The sequence below is a fragment of the Hemitrygon akajei genome, unplaced genomic scaffold (genome assembly GCF_048418815.1).
Source record: "Hemitrygon akajei unplaced genomic scaffold, sHemAka1.3 Scf000053, whole genome shotgun sequence".
In the NCBI taxonomy this organism is placed as follows: Eukaryota; Metazoa; Chordata; class Chondrichthyes; order Myliobatiformes; family Dasyatidae; genus Hemitrygon; species Hemitrygon akajei.
This window is the reverse complement of record NW_027331939.1, coordinates 4,209,149-4,226,671: the sequence shown is the minus strand read 5'-3', so window position 1 is coordinate 4,226,671 and position 17,523 is coordinate 4,209,149. Positions and strand designations below refer to the sequence as shown.

At 44.1% G+C, this 17,523-nt stretch overlaps 1 pseudogene; it reads right to left on the bottom strand.

Moving 5' to 3' along the window:
• Positions 1–17,523, bottom strand: part of LOC140721267 (uncharacterized) — a 147,563-nt pseudogene that overhangs the window by 68,218 nt on the left and 61,822 nt on the right.

Below are 17,523 nucleotides of genomic sequence, written 5' to 3'. Positions count from 1 at the left end.
TTCGAAGACCTGTCGGTAATATGTGGGGCATGATATTGCATTATGTCCAAATGGTTGTACATATCATTGTTATAATTACGGACGTATGCCGTTTTTACCCACTGAGAAGTCAATGCTGTACTTGGTTGCTTTCTCCGTAAAAGGTTACTGATTTGTTCATAATGTAATGATCTAAAGGAGGGAATGATAAAGTATGTAAAAGGGTTAACACTACATTAAACAATAGCAGCCTGTTTTTCTGAAAGAAACTTCTGACGATGAACCAATGTGTTAAGCCGTGCTGAGCCATATTTCTTCTTCAGGGTAGCTAGCTCGGGTTTCAGGATGCTTATCTCCTTGTGCACTCATGTGTAGAGATAGGACAGCTTCTGTCTGTTCTCTGTGTGTAAGCCATTATGACTATTTTGTAATTTGTCTTTAGGGTCTGTAATGTAGTAAATATTTTTGGCTCCAGCCTGTCTTGTGTGGGGAGTATCTGGACAGATATATCTGTGGAGTAAGGGGAATTGGTGAGTTGGGTGGGAGCATTCACAGACTGTTCCTGGTTGAGTGACTAACTAACTAAGTCCCGCTCGGAGTGGATAGTTCAAAGGTTAATTTATTATCAAAGCAGGAATTCATAAATAACGCTGAGTTTTCTTCTTCTCCAGAGAACCACAAAACAAAGAAAACATGAAAGTCGTTCACAGAGAAAAAAAAAATGAAACTCCCTCCCCAACCCCCGCATCAAAAAGGACGGCATCCCGATCATCTACCACCAAAACCCACCCCTCCCTCACAAAAGGGAAGAAAAATATCGACACCCGTTAAAAAATACCCCTACCCCGCACAACTGCGGAGGAGCCGATGTCACCAGTGTAGAGGCGGCCACATCGGGAGCAGCGGACACAACAGGCGAACCCAGAAGATTGACAGGTGAGGTGTCGCCTCACCTGGAAAGATGTTCGGACAACGGAGAGAGTTCGGCCGTCCGGCCCTTTCACTGTGACAGCCCGAACTCCACATCAAATCCGTCCAAACGAATCTGGGCGGACTTTAATGACCAATAAATCTAGACGATCAGCTGTCTGAATGATCCCCTGACTCTGAGAGGAAAGGGTATCTATGGTCCACACTGTCAGGGTGATGAGTTTACCAGGAGACAAAGACTGCAGGGACGAGTGGTTTTCTGTTGAGTAATACACTGTGTGTGGACCCCGCTGTCAATTCTGGTGCTGTGACCCGAATCCAGACAAACACCACGCTGCCCACTCCACCAACAACACGGCACAGCCGGACACATAACAGGGGACTTTACATCTCACAACACTGGATTCAGTGATGAAACCCGTGATTAATGTTGTTGTCTCACCGAAAAGTCCAATAACCCTAACCATAACCCTGCAATATGGCGTAAAATCCCTCTCCGCATACTATCAAGGGTTACACAGACCAAAGTCCAAACTGCCGGAGGAACTCAGTGGGTCGGGCAGCATCTGTGGAGGGAAATGGACCGTCAACATTTCGGGCCTAGACCCTCCCTCTGGACTGAGTGTGGTCGGGAAATAGTCAGAGAAAAGAGGTGAGGGGTGGGGATGGGGCAAGAGCTGGGGAGTGAGAGGTGGATCCAGGTGAGGGGGAGGTGGGAAGTTGGAAATAGTGACAAGGGTGGGAGGTGAGTAGTTGGGGCAACACGGGGCTGCAGAAAATGGAAATTAATTCCATAGAGGATGAAAAAAGAGGTTAGAGAGTATTTGTTATAGAGAGTGCAATGAATATTCACCTGACTGATCCCTGGAGTGGTGGGGTCATTACTTGAAGAAAGATCAAATGTGATAACTCTAAATGTCATTTAGAGAATCGGGGACTCAGAGGTGAACACATTGAAATGCACAACATCATTACTGGTTGAACCAGGGATCCCAGTCTCTGAAAAAGGGGGTGGACTGTTCGGGACTGTGATGAGGGGAAAAGTCTCCATTCCGAGGGTGGTGAATATCTGTAAATCCCCTCTACAGAGGGCGGTGAAGACTCAGTGATCATCCTCACGTAGAAAAGAGGCCGGCAGATGTGTGGAGACCGAATGATCGAGGAAATGAGGATCGGACAGAAACGTGGCTGAGATGGGGGAGCAGCCGCCATCTTGTTGATGGTTAGAGGGGCCGAATGGCGACCTCCTGCTGTTTCTCACTTGATGTTTCAGTGTTCCTGTCCAGTGAGCAAGGAGGAATGTGAATAGAAATTAGTGTTTGTAAACACAGAACTGATTTAAATGAAACGTGAACACTTCCTGTTTGGGCTTGAATAATGTGTCGGACCGGGATGGGAATCGAGCCCTTTACTCTGTGACCTGGGGGTGGAGGGAAAGGGATCGGGGTAGATATGGTCTGGAAAATTTGACATGTATCTGGTGTAAATATGGAATAATATGGGGAATGCGGCGGATGGGTCGGGCAGTGTGTGAGGGGAGAGGAGCAGAGTCACCGGTTCAGGTGGGAGACGCTCCACCCGTCACCTGATCCCGTTTGCTCTTCACGTTTTTCTGCAGATCTGCAGCATCTGCGGGTCACTGCTCTACGTGTACGTGTAGCTTCACCTTTGTCCCCTTCAGACAACGCAGTGAGATCCGGATCTGTCACGTCCTCTCATTGTGGGTGGACAATGTTTTTTTCTGTAATATTTTCCGCATGTTTCATACACTGTTTCGACGTGCTGAAGTGCTACCAATGTTTCTGGGTGTCTGAACCATTTATGTGAGAATTTAGCCATTTGTATTTATCTGAGCTTCTCATAAATATGTACAGTTCAGTTAAGCTTCACTGTAGAATTTCCAAAGCAACAACCCAGTCAGACAAATTGTTCCACACAATTAAAATAGTTTATTACATCTTTATTTTTTCTACTTTTGTGCTATATATATTCTTATTTTAAATCACAATTGTTAAACTCTTTTGTTAAGAATTAACAATTAACAACGTATTTCCTGGCATATACTGGTGTTATTAAACCTGATTCTGATATTGATATGGGAGACCAACCACCGGTCACCTGATCCCAGTTACTGCAGACCGTAATGTGAGATTGAAGCATTTCCCAGATATTTGCTTTCCACAGAAATGACAACAGTTCAGTTTCCTTCTGAGGTTCCAGAGCAGAAGCTCAGTCTGTCTAATAATTCCACACAGTTAAAATGGGGAATTCGTTTATTATCATCACGTACTGAGCTACAGTGAAAATCTTGCCTGATGTACCATCCACACAGATCGATACATTACGATAGTACATTGAGCTGATATACAACAAAAAATAACTAACAAAGCATTATGGCTGCCGAGAGAGTGCAGTACAAATAGACATATGTTACAGGGTCACGTCGAGTTACATTGTGAGTTTGAGTCCATTTTATCATTCATTTGGCTTATAACTGCAGACAGGAAGCCATCCTTCAGCCTGCTGTTACGCACTTTAAAGCTTTTGTATCTCTCCGCCAATGTGAGAGCGGGTTTGCAGCAAGAATGTTCAGGTTGTTTGGTTTTTTTGTGTATATGGCCTGCTTTTCCGAGGGAGGGGAAGTGTAGGGAGAGTCCATGGAGTGGAGGCTTCTTTCTCTGATGTTCTCTGCTCTCCAAAGTTCTTTGCAGTTCCTTGCAGTCATGGGTGGAGCAGTAGCCATACAAAGGCATGAAGTATCCACAAGGAGCTCAGAGACCTCGGCCTTCACCCTGTCATTTGTAGCTGAATCCTGGATTTCCTGTCAGATCTCCTGTCAAGGCTCGGTCCAAACAATCTTTTCACCCTTCTTCAGGTTAGTCAGAGGAAGAGCGATAGCAGCAAAGTTCTTACAGAACTTACGATAACATCCATCCATTCCCAGAAACCTTCTAAGAGCCTTCTTAGCAGTCAGAATAGGAATTTAAGAAATTGCCTGGACTTTTGCCCGAACAGGAGCCAACTTGCATTGACCAAGACAGGTCAGAATGGCATGGCCAAATTCACTCTTAGCTAAGTTAACTGTAAGGCTGGCCTGGGAAACCTGTCAAACAGCTTTTATACTGCAGAGATATGCTCTTCCCAAGTGTCACTCCTTGTGACTAAGTCATCAATATAGGCATCTGTGTGTTCCAACCCTCGAATTACAGAATCATTCATTCTCCGGAATGTTCCTGGACCAGTTTTCATTCCAAACAGCAAAACATTGTATTCATACAAACCAGATGGTATCACAAATACAGAATTTTTTTCTACCTCTGTCTGTCAATGGAACACACCAATATCCCGTAAACAGATCAATCTTTGTAAGAAACTCAGCTTTTCCAACCTTATCGATGCAATCATCAACCCTAGGGATAGAATAGGCATCTGTTTTTGTTACTGTATTTGCCTTCCTATAATCAGTGCAAAATCTAACACTATCATCAGGTTTGGGCACAATTATGCAGGGTGAGCTCCAATCTGATGCTGAAGGACTAATAATACCATTTTTCAGCATATATTCAATTTTTTGCTCAGCCTATTTACACTTTTCAACGTTCATGGGATATGGGTGTTGTTTAATCGGTTTCACCAATATCTACATCATGTACTGCGACCGTGGTTTCCTTGGGAATATCCGGAAATAAATCTTTAAACTGCAGAATTAATTCCTTCAGCTGTTGTTGTTGCTTTGGCTGCAGATGAGCCAACCTGTTATCAATGTTTTCTGGAACAACCGAGTTCATTAGCCTAACTGGGACCATGTTTGGCTTGTGAAAAGTCTCAGACAAGTCAATTGTTTCATTCTCAGGGTTGCCAGATTCATATGTTTTGACAACAACACTCACAGATGGTGCCTGCTTGTCAAAATAAGGCTTTATTATATTTATCTGTACCACCTGTGTTAGTTTACATCGGTCGGGTGTTTTGATAACATAATTCACATTATTAATTTGAGAGACTATTTCATACGGTCCATTGAGTTTTGCCTGAAGTGGATTTGTCAGCATTGGAGATAAGGTAAGCACCTTATCCCCCACCTGGTATTTTCTTTCGCAAGCCCACTTATCAAACCAACACTTCATTTTGTTTTGAGAAATCTTTAAGTTTTGTCTCGCTAGACTACAGGCCTGGAGTAGTTCATTGTTGAACTTCAAAACTTAGTCTAACAAGTTATCATGCACATCCCCATCAATTCACTGTTCCTTTAACAAGGTCAAAGCTCCCCTCACTCTATGACCAAATACAAAATTCAAATGGACTAAAGCCCAGTGATTCCTGTACCAACTCTCTTACTGCGAACAAAAGCAAATATATTCCTTCATCTCAGTCTTTTCCATTTTCAACGCAGTACGTCTTTTTTTGGCGTGTGCGTGCGTGCATCCGATGATGTATTTTTCAAGCCTTTCCAAGGCACGGAGTGAGAGAGAGACAGTGTGGAACACATTATGTCTTAATCATTGTTTTGAGGGTAGAATAAAATCTTTCTAGAACCCATCGTAATTCTGGATGTTACGCAGATGATGTAATTTGCTTAGCTCCCAGTACATAAAATACCTGCTGAAATAATCTAGATGTAAAATTGCTTCCTTGGTCAGACTGGATTTCTATAGGCAAATCAAATAAAGTAAAAAAAAACTTGGTAAGAGCCTTCGCCACAGTTTTAGCTTTAATATTTCTGAGAGGTATTGCCTCTGGGAATCTGAATGCAGTACACATAATAGTTAGCAGATACTGATGGCCAGCTTTAGTCTTTGGCAATGGGCCAACACAATCCACTATAAATTTTGAAAAGGGTTCACCAAATGCAGTTAAATATAGACTGCAGTGGGGCACTGTGGAGACCTGATTAGGTTTACCGTCAACTTGACCAATGTGACAGGTTCTGCAAAAGGTCACAATATCTTTCCTCAGATTAGGCCAGTAGAATTATTTCATAATCCTGTTTACAGTTTTATTCACTCCAAAATGGCCACCTGAGGGCAGACTGTGGGCCAAAGTTAAAATTTCAGTCCTATAAACTTTAGGAACTACACCTTGGTGAACAATTGCCCATTCCTCACTCGAAGGTACAGCAGGTGGCCTCCACTTCCTCATTATCACTCCACCCTTGTGATAATACCCTACTGGCACTTTCTTAATCTCATCATCTGAGAAAGCTGTTTCTTTTAAAGCTTCAATCTCAGGGACTCGGTTCTGTTCTGAGATAAACTCGTCTGCGTCAGCAGACATTTTAGCCATACTTCGAGTTCCTGCGCAGGAAGGATAAATGTTAAAATCCATCTGTGGTTGGGTTAGTTGTTAACTGCACTGCAGGAACAACTTTACCATCTGCCAGGTCATTCACGAACAGCAAAGTAACATCTTCCTCTGGTAAACTGGAGCATAATCCGATCTTAACAGGTCCTGAAACCAACCCTGACAGTAAAGTTACCTTGTGCAATGGCACGGAAACCATGTCGCCCCCAATGACTTTAATAAGATTTACCTCACCAGTGTTAGTCTCATCACCAAACTTTAGAACGTCTGATGTAAGTGACTGAGAAGCCCCAGTAACTCAAAGAATTTTCACTGGTACCGGGGTTGACCCTTCCTTTACTAATACAAACACATCTGACATAAAATGATCGAATCTCTTCTTAACTCGGTCAGACCTCTCAGACCTTAACTAAGCCTCAAACAGAATGTTCAGAACCCTGTGAGTTGATAGGTGCTTCAACATACGGAACACAGGCATTTGGGACCGCCTCCTTTTCCTTTTTCTTCCCCAGAAGGCAACAATTAGCCATCATATAACCAGCTTTCTTACAATAGTAACAATCAAGACCAGAATATTTATCTTTCAACTGCTTCCCTTCATCCTTACTCTTGTCACTAGTCCCAGCTTTAATTTCTGATTTACCCTGGTTATCCTTGCTACTCTTTTGGAAGCTCTTATTCGGGATAAACTTAACCTTATGAGTTAAAACAAACTCATCTGCTAATCCAACAGATTCCTGCAAAGTGGCAGCATCCTTTTTATCTAAATACGTCTTTATGTCATCAGGGACGCACCGTTTGAATTCTTCACTTAAAAGCAACACTTTCAAGCTGTTAAAATCATCATTTATATTTTTATATGTTCACCAGCGGTTAAAACACACAAACTTCTCATAAGCAAGTTCCATATGTCTGGTTCACAGATTTCCTCAAATTTCTAAACTTTTGCCTGTATGATTCTGGGACCAACTCATAAGCTATGAGCACAGCCTGTTTCAATATGTCATAATCAGCTGCTTCATCAACTGTCAAAGCAGAATAGGCTTGATGAGCCTTCCCCTTAATTACACTTTGGAAGAGAATAGGCCAACCCTCTTCTAGCCACTTTAAACTTTGAGCAACCTTCTCAAAATGCTGAAAGTATCTATCAACCTCTGCCTCGTTAAATGGAGGTACCAATTTAACTTCCCGAATGGCCTCAAACATCACTAGAGTCTAACGCTAGACCCCTTTGCTGCAATCTCTCTATCGTTTCAGCTCGACCAGCCTCTGTCTTTCTGCTTCCTCCCTCTGTTTTTCTGCCTCTCTAGCCTCAAACTGCCTCTGCCTTTCCGCAGCCTCCATCTTTAATTTTTCTCACTTGTACTGGAGCTCAAGCTCACTAGGTTTACTTTCAGGAAACACCTCCAATTCCTCCACTTTAAACACACCCTCAGATACATAATGTTCAGCTATTATCCTCTGCATCTGTGCCCTCCTCATTGTCGATCTCACCTTAGCAAGGTTTAACCTTCTGGCAAGCTTCAACAACTCAATCCTTCTGGCGTCCTCTAATGCCTCAGAGGCTAGCGCTTCCCGACATCTATCAACATCCATTGCTTCTGATTTTTCACACACAAATAAATCAAAAGGGACTTCCCCAAAGAAATTGATAATTAATGTCTCCACCCCCAAAACTGTTACTATCCCAGACGCAGGCCCAATTTTGTTATGAATCGTAACGCTTTAGAAATGAACCAGTAGCAATAGACTACACCTGGAGCCTGTTTTTGATGTTAAACCTATCTTTATTAGAATCTACTTATAATATAGTAACAAGCAAGATAAACAAAAGTTAACATTGTTATGTGTATATATGTGTGTGAATATCACTCCAAAACTATTGAGTTTGGGGGAAACAACGCTTGGAGTCTTGAGAAGGCAAAGTATGAAAGTTCAGTTCAAACATGGAATAGGTGATGAAAGAGATATTTCTAATCCAGCGTAAATGTTGAGAGAAGGCAATTATGTCAAATTCCACAGGTTCCATGGTGGTAAAACGAGAGAACAGTTGCTGTAGATTTTATTTGTCGTCGTTCCAAACCCATATACAATTTATCACCGAAAGTGACTTGTCAGAAGGGGTATCGTCTTCAAGTGAATTACCACACCACACCCAGGCAAGGGTTAACACATCAGTGGTCTTCACAGGATACCCCAAATCTGATCCACTCCTATAGCTCAAACAAGGTAACAACCACACATTCGATGTACGATGAATCGATAATTAACCCACCCTTGTGGGCATAGGAAAGTTCCAAACAGTGACCCTTGGCCACTAGTTCCCTGGTTTTGATCCTTCCATTTTGCCTCCTTCGTCTCCATCTGTCTCAGAGTGTCTGTGTCCTCGGTTAAAAAGAAACAGTCTGCGAGCAATGTAAACAAGCTGCAAGTCAGACTGATTCACTTTCTTCATCTCTCTCGCTCTCTCTTAAAATGACAGTCCACAGCAAACGAAACCCAGGGATTCATAACTATGGCCACTCCCCAATGTGAACTGACTGGTGTGCCAGTAGTTGGGACGACTGAGGGAATCCCTTCCCACAGCCTGAGCAAGTGAACGGCTTCTCCCCAGTGTGAACTTGCTGATGTCTCTGTAGGTTGGATGATCCAGCGAATCTCTTCCCACATTTTGAGCAAGCGAACGGCCTTTCCCCTGTGTGAACTCGCTGGTGTTTCAGTACTTGGAATGACAGAGTGAATCGCTTCCCACAGACTGAGCAAGTGAACGGCTTCTCCCCAGTGTGAATTCGCTGGTGTGCCTGTAGGGTGGAAGATTGAGTGAATCGCTTCCCACATTCTGAGCAGGTGAATGGCCTCTCCCCAGTGTGAACTCGCTGATGTCTCTGCAGGTGGGATGACTGAGTGAATCCCTTCCCACATTCTGAGCAGGTGAACGGCTTCTCCCCAGTGTGAACTCGCTGATGTACCAGTAGGCAGGATGAATCCGTGAATCCCTTCCCACATTCTGAGCAGGTGAACGACTTCTCCCCAGTGTGAACTCGCTGATGTTTCTGCCGGGTGGATGAATCAGTGAATCCCTTCCCACAGACTGAGCAGGTGAACGGCTTCTCCCCAGTGTGAACTCGCTGATGTCTCTGCAGGTGGGATGACTGAGTGAATCCCATCCCACATTCTGAGCAGGTGAACGGCTTCTCCCCTGTGTGAACTCGCTGATGACTCAGTAGGCTGGATGACTGAGTAAATCCCTTCCCACATTCTGAGCAGGTGAATGGCCTCTCTCCAGTGTGAACTGGCTGATGATTCTGTAGGTTCCATAAGTGAGTGAAGCTCTTCCCACAGACTGAGCAGGTGAACGGCTTCTCTCCAGTGTGAACTCGTTGGTGTCTCTGCAGGTGGGATGACTGAGTGAATCCCTTCCCGCATTCTGAGCAGGTGAATGGCTTCTCCCCAGTGTGAACTCGCTGATGATTCTGTAGGTTGGATAACTCAGTGAATCTCTTCCCACATTCTGAGCAGTTGAACGGCTTCTCCCCAGTGTGAACTCGCTGATGACTCAGCAGGTGGGATGATTTAATGAATCTCTTCCCACAGACTGAGCAAGTGAATGGCCGCTCCCTGGTGTGAACTCCCTGGTGAGCCATTAGGTCAGATGACTGAGTGAATCTTTTCCCAGAAATTCAGCAGATGACCAGCCTCTGCCTGGTGTGAAGTGACTGGTGTGTCCACAGGTGGGAAAACTGAGTGAATCGTTTCTCACACACAGAACAGGTGAATGGCCTTGCCCAGTGTGAACTTGCTGATGTACCTTCAGTTGAGATGACCGAGTGAATCTATTCCCACTGTCTGAGCAGTTGAACGGCCTTTCTCCTGTGTAAAATGATGGGCATGCCAGTTGGTCAGATGACCGAATGAATCCCTCCCCACAGTCTTGAGTAGGAAAGATGGTCGATTGAATCCCTCACTCCACTTCTTAAATATCTAGACAGAGACAGCAAAACTGGCGTGTCATGTTTGAGCTTCCTGGAGACGAATTCCTTCTCATTTTTAACCTGTAAAAAGATTTGCAAAATCCATCAATGAATTTAGGACAACATTTCAGTTGAAATTACTTGAGTTGCCAAGGTTTGATCTGGTATCACACTGTTATAGTGAGATTCAACCCAAGCTGGACAGAGATATCATCTCCTGACTGGGCAGAGTGCTGGTATCTGGAATGACCATCAATTCTCTGATGCTCTTCCTGTCTCTATAAGAATGGGGCATTTTGGCCTTCTCCAATTTGAACCCTCGCTCAGTTTGACTCTCTCCATTGGTATTATTCCCCCCTCCTGCTAAACTGCATGGGTGCCTGGCCCCACAGTAACTGAAACAGTCTCACACAAATAGTCTTTCTTGACATGCATCTGGGATTTTCTTTTATGTATTATTAACTTAAAGTGCCACAGTTTTAACACCATATAAAAAATTCCTGCTGAGATGAATGGTTGGTCCGCACGTCTGTTAAAAGGGTTTAGAGTAAATTTTTGTATTATTTCAGGTTCTTGTCAGAGTCATAGAAAATTACAGCACAGAAACAGGCCCTTTGGGCCATCTAGTTTATGCAAGACTATTTAAGTTGCCCACTCCCAAACCCTTACCATCCAGGTACCTACACGAACCTCTTAAATGTTGAAATTGTGCTTGCATGCACCACTTGTGCTGGCTGCTATTTCCACATCCGGATGACCGTCTGTGTGAAGAAGTTTCCCCTCATGTTCCCCTTAACGTTTCAACTTTCACCCTTAACCCATGGCCTCTGGTTGTAGTCCCACCCCCATCTCAGTGGAGAAAGCCAGCTTGCATTTACACTATTTATGCCCCTCTATCACAATCAAATCTCCCCTCAATCTTCTACATTCCAGGGAATAAAGTCCTGATTTGTTCAATCTTTCCTTATAACCCAAGTCCTCCAGACACGGCAACATCCTTGTGAATTTTCTCTGAAATCTCTGAACTTCTTTTACATCTTTCCTGTAGGTAGGTGACCAAAACTGCACACAATACTCCAAATTAGGCCTCACCATTGTCTTCTACAAGTCAACATAACATCCATCTATTGTCAGTATATGGTTCATGAAGGCCAATGAACTAAAATCTTTCCTTCCATCTCTATCTAACTGTGATACCACTTTCAGTGAATTAAGGACTTGTATTCCCAGGTCCCTTTCTTCTACAACACTCCTCCGTGCCCGACCAGTCACTGTGAAAGACCTCCCTTGGTAGCTCATACCAAAGTGCAACAACTCACACTGGTCTGCATTAAATTCCATTTTCCATTTCTAAAACCATTTTTCCACCTGGTCCAGATCGCACTGCAAGCCATGATAGTCTTATTGCAGTCCGCTGAACCCCCAGTCTTGTTGTCATCCACAAATTTGCTGATCCAGTTAACCACACTATCATCCAGATTACTGATATAGATGACAAACAACAACAGATCCAGCACTGATCCCTGCGGCACATCACTAGACACAGGCCTCCAGTCAGAGAGGCAGTCATCTGTAAATACTCTGGCTTCTCCCAAAGACAGTGTCTCATTCAATTTACTGTCTCATCTTGAATGCTGAGTGACTGAACCTTCTTGACCAACCTCCCATATGAGACTTTGTCAAGTGCCTTGCTAAAGTCCATGTAGACAACATCCACTGCCTTGCCTTCATCCACTTTCCTGATAACTTCCTCGAGAGACGCTCTAAGGTTGGCTAGAGCCATGCTGTCTATCCTTTATCAGTCCACACCTATCCAAATACTTACAGTATATACTTGGTTCCTGCACACACATTCCAATAACTTTCCCAGTACTGATGTCAAGCTCACCAATGTATAATTGGTCACCATTGGTCAAGCTCAGCCTTTCCAATAACTTTCCCAGTACTGATGTCAAGCTCACCAATGTATAATTGGTCACCATTGGTCAAGCTCAGCCTTTCTTGAACAGCAGAACAACATTGTCTGTCCTCCAATCCTCCGGTATCTCACCTGTCACTAAGGATGATTTAAATATCTGTGCTAAGGCCCCAATAATTTCTGCACTTGTCTTCCGCAGGGTCCTAGTGAACAACTTGTCAGGCCCTGGGGCTTGATCCACACTAATTTGCCTCAAGACAGCAAATCCCTCCACCTCTGTAATCTGTACAGGGTCCATGATGTTGATGCAGCTTTGCCTCACTTCTATAGACTCTGTGTTCATCTCTTGAGTAAATACGGATGCAAAAAAAAAATCTCCCCGTCTATGTTATCCCTTCTTATGGATTACCATTCTGATCTTCCAGAGAATTAATTTTTTCCCATGCAATCGTTTTGCTCTTAACATATCTGCAGAATCCCTGAGGATTTTCCTTCACCTTGTCTGCTGGGGCAACCTCATGCCTTCTCTTATTTCTTTCATCAGTGTTCACTTGAATTTCCTGTATTTCATAAGTACCCCATTTATTCCTCTCTGACTGTACCTGGTATGCACCTCCTTTTTGTTGATCTGGGAGAGGAAAGTCAAAGGGGTGATGCTTTGAGGTGCATGGTGGGAGGTGGGGGTAAGGAGGGTTAAACTAAAGTAGCAGGGGGAATGGGAGCCTGAATAACAGAACAGATAGTGGAGAGGTTGTGGAGACAGATGTTGTTCAGTCCTCAGACAAAGTCAGGAATGAAAAAGTTGAGCATGGTGCAGTGAATATGCTGAGCCCTGTATATTTCAATACAAGGAGCAGCGTAGGAAAGGCAGATGTGTTCAGGGCATGGATCAACACCTGGAATTAAGATACTAGGATCTGGCAACTGTGGACTGGGACATGTTGCATTATGGCAAAGGTGTGCTTGGTAAATGGGAGGCCTTCAAACCAAAATTTTGAAAGTACAAAGTGGGTATGTGCTTGTCAGAATAAAAGGTAAAGATAGAAACTGTAGGGAACCTTGAATTTCAAGAGATATTGAGACCCTGGTAAAGCACAAAATGGAATTGCATAACAGGGATAGGCAGTCAGTTTCTTATGGAGTATAAGAAATGCAAGGGAACACATAAGAAATAAATCAGGATGGCAAAATGAAGGTATGAGGTTGCTGTCACAGAAAAGGTGAAGGATAATCCTCAGGGATTCTAGTGATAGATTAAGAGCAAAAGGATTGCAAGGCACAAAGTTGGTCCTCTGGAAGACCGGAATGGCAATCCACGTGTGGAACCAAAGCAGATGGGGGAGATCTTAAATATTTTTCCATTCTCTATTTACTCAGGATATGGACAAAGATTCTATGGGATTGTGGAAAAGCGGCATTAAAATCGTGGACCCGGTACAGTTAAAAAAGAGAAGTTACTTCACTGTTCAAAATGGAACATAGAAATCTACAGCATATTCCAGGCCATTCCGACTAAAATGTTGTGCCAATCATGTGACCTACTCTAGTAACTGCCCCGAATTTCCCCAGCACACACCCTCTATTTTTCTAAGCTACATGTACCTATCTAAGAGGCTGCTGAAAGACCCTGTTGTATCTGCCTCAACAAACACAGCTGGCAGCACATTCCACGCACCCACCACTCTCTGTGTAAAAAACTTACCTCTGACATCCCCTCAGTATCTATTTCCAAGCACCTTAAAACTATGCCCCCTCGTGTTAAACATTTCATCCCTGGGGAAAAAACTGCTGGCCACCCACACGCTCAATACCCCTCATCATTTGACTCCTCTGCCAGGTAATTCCTCCCAACACCTTCTAAAGTGGTCCACCTGTTGTTGTGGGGGATGGCCACTAGAGTACTCTGTGATGCCTATTTAACCTCATTTTCCTTCCTGTCTCTCACCCAGTTTCCTGTGTCCTGCCCCTTGGGTGTAACTCACCTCTCTTCATGTCATATCTATCACCCCCTCCAACTGCTGGATGATCTGGAATTCACCCATTTCAAGTTGCAGCTCATTGAAGTGCAGGGTTACAAGCTGCAGCTGGATGTACATCTTGTAGGTGAGGGCATCAGGGACACGGGAGGTCTCCCCTCCTTCCCTCCAATATCCTCTCTAATTTGTAAAAATCTCCCCTCTAATTTGTAATAACTACTGCAGATAAATCTTGTACTGTGTATTTTTTACACAGTGACAAGACGTGCACAGTGAATTTTATATAGAGAGGCATTCATTCTAACAGCTGGCAAATCACTGTCAATAGGAACTTTGATCTCCTCTGGGTTTGATCGAGTTCATCTGCACTCTCACACAACCTATGTAGCAGGCCTGGAACGGGTAACGGAGGATTTTCTCACCAAAGCTTTTGCACATTGTCCATATGTGGTTTGCTTGCTAAACTATGCTTTAAAAAGTCAGATTTCCAAATATCACGCCACTTCTTCCCACTTGTAAATTCTCCAGTAACTTTTGCATCACCAAAATGCAAACAGGCATCCCCAGTTTCTGTACTCTACATAAATATTCCCCCTGAACCCTCCCCCAATGACTGATGGTGGTGCACTCAGTGATGGTAATGCCAATGTATATGAAGACAAGGGCCGTGTCTGTCTCATTTGAGTCTGGCACATTTGTGATGTTAAAGCTGCTTGTTGCCCAGGGCAAAGCTGCTTGATATTATTACGGACCCAGAGAGAATGGAACAAAACATGTTCTCACTGGTAGAAATGTCCAGAGCAAGAGGAGGTAGAACAAGCAACACACACAAAATGCTGGAGGAACTCAGCAGGCCAGGCAGCATCGATGGAAAAGAGTACTAATGCTGAGTTCCTCCGGCATTTTGTGTGTTGCTTGGATTTCCAGCCGCTGCAGATTTTCTCTTGCTGCGGTTGGAGGCAGAACAAAGGTGATTTCCTCAACAGCTGATAGAAAGATTGTGTTCTCTTTTTCCGAGTTCATAATCCTTGCATTCAGATTGCTAGAGCTCAGCTCTGTCTGTGAGATCTATCTGCTCCCATTCCGATTACCGGAAGCTCTCCGGGGCCCGTATACGGATCGTGGGGCTCAGAGAGAAGAAAAAGACCTGCCTGTGCCGAGTTTGCGGGCCACAGTCTCCGGTTCTCACAGCAATTGTCACTCAATTAGAGTCGAAAATGCCCTTACCTTTCCGCTCCTCCCGACATTTTGTATACTGCGCGCATGCGTAATTATCAGAGCCGGCAGCAATCCTGACGCCTGCGCATTTGATCGGTGCTTCAAACGACAGCGAAATTTTAACCGCGGGGCTTTATGGGTAATCATGGTGCCATTAAAAATTTCTGCAAGCATCGGTTCCATGTCCATATCTCAGTTTTTTTGTGTGTGTAGAAAACTCAGCAGCTTTCTTAATGCAGAAAGCGGCTCCCATAAACGATACACTCATTATCAACATGCATTTCGTGTATCTAATGCCAAAGTACAATCCTCTTACAAATACCGATGTGAAACAGAAGAGATTCTGCAGTTGCTGGAAATACAGAGACGCACACACACACACACACACACACACACACACACACACACACACACACACACACACACACACACACACAATACTGGAGGAACACTGCAGTTCAGGCAGCAACTAAGTAGAGGAGTACACAGTCTAGACATGCTGAAGGGGCTCGGCTTAAATGCTGCCCTTTTATTCCTCTCCACATTTGCTGCCTGATCTGCTGATTACCTGCAATGTTTTGTAGAAATTAACCATTTTGTTTTTCAATTAACCAGTTTCGAAATGTTTCTCATCTTTCATTCATAGCCACATCCTGTTGGTCTTGTTCCTCTTCCTCCTCCTGCTCGTAACCTCCAGACCCCATCTCTTTCCGGAGCCCCAAAGCCCTGATTGGTGCTGGTAACTGTTTGGTTTCTGACTCTGCTCCACTGAAGATTCACTCGATAGTCTGCTGTCAGGCTTTAGAGGTGCATTGCAGCAACCCAGCTGTCTGAGGCACAGTCCTTTGAAATTGGTGAAAATGACACAAAATTTGAAAAGAGCAGGGAAATAGGAGTTTAACCACCTTAGTGCGGAGCCATGGGGAAGGTCAAATACTCAGCGAGCTCATCGTGTTAATTAGCCTGGGGAAAATCATGCAGGAAATTCATGCAGGTGTATCAGATGATGAGAGGCATTGATCGTGTGAAAAGTCAGAGGCTTTTTTCCCCCCAGGGCTGAGATGGCTAACACGTGGGGGGCATAGTTAAGGTGCTTGGAAGTAGTTCAATGGAGGTGTCAGAGATATATTTTTTATACAGATAGTGGTGGGTGTGTGGACTGCACTGCCAGCGACGGTGGTATAGACGGGTACAATTGAGTCTTTTAAGAGAATCTTAGAGAGGTATATGGAGCTTAGAAAAATAGAGGGTTCTGTCGTAGGGTAATTCTAGGCATTTTCTACAGTTGGTTGCTGTGGGCCGAAGGGCCTGTAATTTGCTGCAGATTTCTCTGATTCTAAGAAATTCAATGGAAATCTCTTCTCTCACGGAGTGGTGACAAGTTGCAACAGGGAGAGTGAGAGATAATTTTTAAAATACGGATATGGAACAGAAACCTGGGCAGAGAGCAGATAGACCGAGTGGCCTTTCTGGTGTACATTGTGAGTTTGGCAGTGACAGTAAGTACCTGCGACATGGGATTTGATACAGAATTGATTTATCTTTCACAGATCCACAATATTAAACGCCAGTGGGGCGCTGTCTTCTCCCGCATCTCTAACTCCACATTCAAGGATCGGTGGCATTCAAACGCTGGTAAAGGCAACACGTACAACACACTGGAGGAACTCAGCAGGTCAGGCAGCATCCATGAGAACGATGTGTAGAGGGGGTTTCTTATTAGTATAAGGGGGTTTCTTCTTTGTGAGGGTTTATTTTTCTTTTTTGTTACTGCGTAAGTTAATCAAATGGCTTCTTTGTTTTGTTAAAAGTAGGAATGCTTCTTTCTTGCAAGGGAGTGCTGGAAGCTTGTTTGAGTTAAATTTACTGATAACGGTAATTGTATTCATTTGTTAACCAATTGGAATTAATGTTATTCTCTGTTCTGGATCTGTAAGCTACTGTTGGCGGGCTTTTGGGAAGATCGCCGCTAGGGGGTGAGAGAGAGAGAGAGAGAGAGAGAGAGAGAGAGAGAGAGAGGACGCGATGCTGTAAACTAGGTGAGGAACGGACCCCGAGTGGGGTTCCGAGGCCAGGATGTTCGGCGAGGAGAGAAGACGAAGATAGATGTGCTTGGTTGATCACTTCGAGTGGTCCTGAGCTACGAGTTGAGGAGTTCGGAGGGGATCAAATGGTGGCCAGAAGACTTTGTTAATTGAGCTCCAACGGTTGTACACGAAGTGGTTTGGAC